Below are 5,475 nucleotides of genomic sequence, written 5' to 3' on the forward strand. Positions count from 1 at the left end.
TTTTCTAGTAAGCCACGAGTTGACCGTACCTCCAACCAATTGTTTTCAAGCTGGAGATCCAGTCCCAACCACATGCCGAGGATCTGAACCGGGCCATCCGTCCAGCTGAAGGGCGTTGGGAGGTTTGCATTACCACTCCAGGCACCCAACCACAGTCTAACTGACTTGCTGCGGTTTATCTTGGCTCCTGTGATTCTTTCATACCGAGCAAGCACCTGTGACATGATTTCGATGTCTCAGAAGCTCAACACAAATATCGTGACCTCATCAGAAAACACAGATACTCTGGTAGCCGAGTGCTTTCCATTGACTTGTACAACAGCCATGTATCACGGAGATCCACTTGTAGAAGTCCGGTTTAAACCAGTGTCCTCTAATACAGATGCTAGGAAGCAATGGTCGACCCTATTGAAAGCTTTGGACTGGTCTAAATGTATCAGTGCAGCTTCTGTGTCGTCTTTTACCCTCCTCCCCCTCTAGGATCGTGCGGATCAGGTGCAAGTTGTACTGAATTGATCTCCCATTCACAGTGTAGTTCTGTTCCGATTCGATCAAGTCGCTGATAACAACCTGCAGGCGATTTTGGCTAAAATCTTCAACTCCGTGTTTATCAGAGTTATGGGCCTGTAGTCATTTCATTCTCCCCCACCATGCCCATCACCTTTTCTTAGCAATGTGATTACTCCCTTGGTGACTTACCCCGGGATGAATCCTTGAGCAAACCAATGGTTGGACACATCTGTCAGAAGATGCAGAAACATGGGCAACAGCTTCAAATACAGTTTGTATGGCAAACCATCGAGTCCCAGCGATCTGCCACAGCTGACCTGTTTCAGCACAGTAAAAACCTCCTGCTCCGTTACCCGGCCCTCACAATTAGTTGCTCTGTCTCGAGACAGGGAGAGTTGGCCAAATAGTTGCTAAATTCATGGCCCAGAAGATCGGGCTGCTGCATAAAATGCTCCCTGAAATGTTCTCAAAACCTCTCGTAAATCTCCCAAATCGATTCAAAGGTGCGTTCACCCAGATGTTTTACTTTGCCAATGTACTTATCCGAGCCATGCCTAGAAACCTCACGATACACGTCCGTGTCAGAATTGATTGCTTCGTTGCTTATCTTTCTAAGCTTAGCTCTAACTACTTGGCCTTTATAATGCTTGCTAGTCTCGCGTAGAAGGTCCTGTTTAGTTAGTTCCTGACTAACCCTACCACCCTCCCCTGTAGTCTGGGCTAGTTTCTGCTCTAGCTGCTTCTTTATCTCAGCCTTCTCTAGTGAGAGGCGCTGGGCATACTTGATGGAGAATTTTCTAATTTTGGCTTTAAGACCCACCCACCACTTACTCCCAATAACTGTCCCTAATAGTGCCTGTTGAATTAACTCTTAACTTATATCAGAAGTCTTGTATCTCTGGAAGGGAGGTGTTTAACTTCCAGTACCCTGCTAACTTAGGCCTATTTCCTAGCTTAATCCGGGTCATAACTAGTTTATAGTCCGTCTGGCCTAACCAAGTGAACATGAGAGAAGATAGGAAGTCTACTTCACCTCTCTTAACTAACTAAATATGTATTTGGATAGGAGAAATTGCTATTGATCCATGTCAACATCTTCTGTCCTCAGATGCTCGACCCAAAACCTGTCAACCAGACCACGTCTAGCCATCAGATCAGCCAGGCTGAACTCGTACCTCTCCAACCCTCTAGCTTCACCTCCTACCTTGTCTACCTCTGGGTCTAAGATGGTGTTCCAATCCCTTATTAGCACTACTCGCTTCCAACACGCTATGAACACATCGAGCTGACCAAAGAATGAGACTATCTAACGAGCTGTGCTGAGCACATGAACTGTGATCACCCAAAACACAATCTTTTATGGCAACATCGACCACCACCAGCCCCCCCCCCCGCATCCTTATGAACAACGTCGACTGTCATGGACAGGGTATGTTTAACCAGCAATGAAACTCTCTTCCCCTGCTGGGTGCCATATGCTGAGAAAACCTGAAAATCTCGGGCCAGCACCTGACAGTCCACAGAAATGAAATGCGTCTCCTAAATCACAGCCACATCCACTCCCAGTGACAAGAGGTCGTACCGGCGACGTGCCACTTAGCCCAATGATCTCAAGACCCTTGCATTCAGACTAGCCAAATTCAAAGCCATGGTGCCTACCTTATGGTGTGTCACACTCAGCTCCGAAGTCAGCCGAGGAAAGGACGCCAACATTGTATGAAATGCTCAAGGTGATCAGATTTTTCATGTCCTGACCTTCTCTGACAATGCCGCCGACGTCCAAAAGAAAAGTCAGTTTGAGCAACCTATAGAGTGATGGACGAATTAACACTGGGACCCTTCCCTTGCATTATTTTGACAGTTCATCCAGGGAAGGGTCGTTTTTCCCTATGAGTTCCATTCCTGGAACTGCCCCTTTAGCTGCATCCAGAATTCTCCACAAGTCAGTCTTGCAGGTCTCTTGAAGCCTGACAAAAGTTGTTAAAAGTGAGGCGTCTGGGAAATTAGAAGGGACATTAACATCTTTTTCCCCTATCTGTTGGCAAGTCAGCAGAGGTTTTAAATTTTTTCTCTGCCAGTGTGGTAAATCCATTGCCTCATACAGGGGGTCTCCCTTGTTTTAAGGGGGAGGGTCCCTGTTTGAGTAAGTCCATGAGCGGAAGAAGCTGAAAGGTTTCTCCTCCTGGGTTCAGTCTTTTCTTTCTGGGGTTGTGGCTCAGTTTGCATTGGTGTGGGGACAGGTGTTTGTGTGGTGTCTGGTGTTGGTGTGGTATTTGGTTTGGAGGTGGAAGTGGGTTGTGTTATTGTTAGGGGTGGTATATACTCACTGGGGGTAGGGGCCATCTTATCTTCCCTTTTCATTCTTTTACTTTTCTTTTTCTTTCTTTCGAATGAACCAGGGAGTGGTGAGGTTGAGTTCCTCTCCCTCTCACTGGTAGATTCATCCTCAGAGGAGCAGTACTTTCCCCACTTGATCCCCATCTCAATTGGTGTGGGGACCATTGGTTATTGCTGCTCCTCTAGTTGCTGCTCCTGTTGTTGATGATGATGCTGTTGCTCCAGCTGCTGCGGATTCAGCTGCTACTGTTTTTGCTGCTGAAGCGGTTGTTGTTGTTGTTGCAGCTGCTTCCACAGCTGTTGTTGCTGTGCCTGCTGCTGTGGAGGCTGCTGTTGTTGTTGCTGCTTCGATTGTTGGGTTGGTTGTGGGACAGTGACGGATGAGATTGTGGGCTTCCGTTTCCGGCCCGTCAGCATGCTCTACTCCTCCTCTTTGGCCTCCTGCATGGTTCTGGATTTCCTTGGTGCTGAGGTTGGTGCTGTGGTTGCAGAAGTGGTGACAGCTTGATTGGACAGGTGTTGTCTCGAGGATTTGGTGTTGCTTGAGAAGGGATTGACCTTTTGGGGCAGCTCTTGGACATGTGACCCTGCTTTTGGCAGAACCAGCAGTGCAGATGATGGCCCTTCACCACTACTGTAATGTTGGCGCCCTTGAAGGTCTGCAGCACTGGTATCACCAGGAATCCCTCCATTTTCAGCCTCATTACAACTGTGTAGCAGCTCAGGTGTATGCCAGTTTTCGACAGTACCAGGGCCACTTGTTCCACCTCTCCAAATTGGCTGAAGAGGAATCCAAGGAGTTCTGCAGGTATTTGGGTTGATATATTGAATATCTGCACCTGACTCCTTCTCTTGCCCTGGTATTCTGGCATTGATTTGACTCTTCCATGCTTTTTTTCTTTGAGAGAGAGCCTTTTTTTTCTTTTCTTTTTCTTTTGTTTGGAAGGTATCCGCCTTTCTGCTTTCTTTTGAGATCGACTCTTCTTGGTTGTTTTCTTCGAGAACAGCTTCCCTTTTGGGGGAGTTGGCCTCTTGGGAAGCGTTGTCCTCTTTATTGTCCTTGAGGGCATCTGACCCTTCCTTGTTGGTGAGGTCTAGGCGATATGACCCCTCATTCTCCTTCTAGGGAGCACTGTCCCCTTTATTGTCCTTTGGGGCGAGCGCCTCTTTTTGTGGTCAGAGTGAGATGCTCCATCCGATTTTGGTTTTTCTCCCCTTGTGGGGAGCGGCTGGTATATTTTTCTCCTTCAGAGGGCGTCCATTATCGATTCTTTGTCTGGGTGGTATGCCCCGTTGCTTGTTAGTATTTTTGTTCCTCCTGATGGAGAGTCGTCCTCTGAGGGAGCAGCTGTTTCTGTGTTGTCTCCAGGCTGGGGGTATCCATAGTGGTGGCCCCTGGACTGGGAGTGTCCGTTTGAAACTCTTCAGTTGGTTTCCATCTTGAATGCCGCCAAAATGAGTGACGTAGAGACAGCGTCTGTAGTGGGGAACCGAATTTGGCACCAAAAGGGGAGATAGAACTGAGACAGGGAGTGGGTAGTTAATTGGAGGGAAGAAAGTGTTTCCGACCCCCCCCCCTCGCGAAAAGCTTGTCAGTGTTCCGGGCATAAGAATGTGTCGCCAGAACAACCTGCCTCACGCGAAAGAAATGTAAGAACAGATACTACACTTTGATCCTCAGCCAAACACTTTGATCTTGGGCCGAAGACCAAGAAGTCTTGGGGAGTCATTTTGAATTTAATATTTAAGGTGTCAAATATTTTATTCACATGAAAAATGAAATATGAACAAAAAGCCAACTCAGAAAAGTGGAGCTGGTGAGGTTGATTGGTCAATCTCGTCTCTTTGAAACTTAGCTAGCATATTTTACCGTGTTTACCTCTTTGTAATGTGGGACAGGGTTGTTCCTACTTAAACTCAATTTTAAAACATTTTTTATTTACAAATACAAAATAAAAGTGTGGTTAGTAAGACCCTCTCTATCCCGTCTTATTTTGAGATATTAAATCTTTTATTCAGGCAAAAATAAACATAAGCAAAAAAACTTGGGCACATGGTCAGCTCAAAAGGGGGGATGGGGGTCGTTGGTCATCCTTGTCACTCTAGAGCTTAACAAAAGTTTCTCTTAGCTAGAATCTTCTTCCACCTACGTAGCACCCAATTTTTAAAACCTTTTTTATTAGCATGTAAAACTTTGATATTATTAAGCTTAGATACATACTAAAATTGATAATAATATTAGTCTGTTTTTAATTTGTATTTTTCACCTCTTCAGAGGTGTGCAGAAATTGCGGTTGGCACCTATGAGGTGCCATCGCGGGGTATTGGGAATAGTTTTCAACTAGCAATAACCACGCCTCGGTAAATCCTCATTGGCTATGGTACCGCCACTGCGCAAGCATAAAAACCACGAGCGCTGACGGGAATATACATACGTACAACCATGCATTACATGTGTCGCTCCTGTCTTTCTGTTTTTGCATATTAATTAAATATTGTTATTATAAAACCCTATTGTGAACTAATATACACAACTGCATAAGTATTATAAAATATCTCTTAACATATTAAATTTATTATATGCGCTATTTCTATTTATTTTAGTTTATTTAGTAAAAATAATGGTCC

General features: G+C 45.5%; 1 non-coding gene across 1 annotated transcript; it reads right to left on the bottom strand.

The window, feature by feature from the left end:
• Window positions 1-5,113: 5,113 nt before the first annotated feature.
• Window positions 5,114-5,249, bottom strand: LOC145284333 (U4 spliceosomal RNA). The gene has a single exon (XR_013868806.1). It is a non-coding gene; the product is annotated as a U4 spliceosomal RNA (small nuclear RNA).
• Between the last annotated feature and the right edge of the window lie 226 nt (window positions 5,250-5,475).

Source organism: Euprymna scolopes, chromosome 8, assembly GCF_053919585.1.
Source record: "Euprymna scolopes isolate OS-2025 chromosome 8, ASM5391958v1, whole genome shotgun sequence".
Taxonomy (NCBI): domain Eukaryota; kingdom Metazoa; phylum Mollusca; class Cephalopoda; order Sepiida; family Sepiolidae; genus Euprymna; species Euprymna scolopes.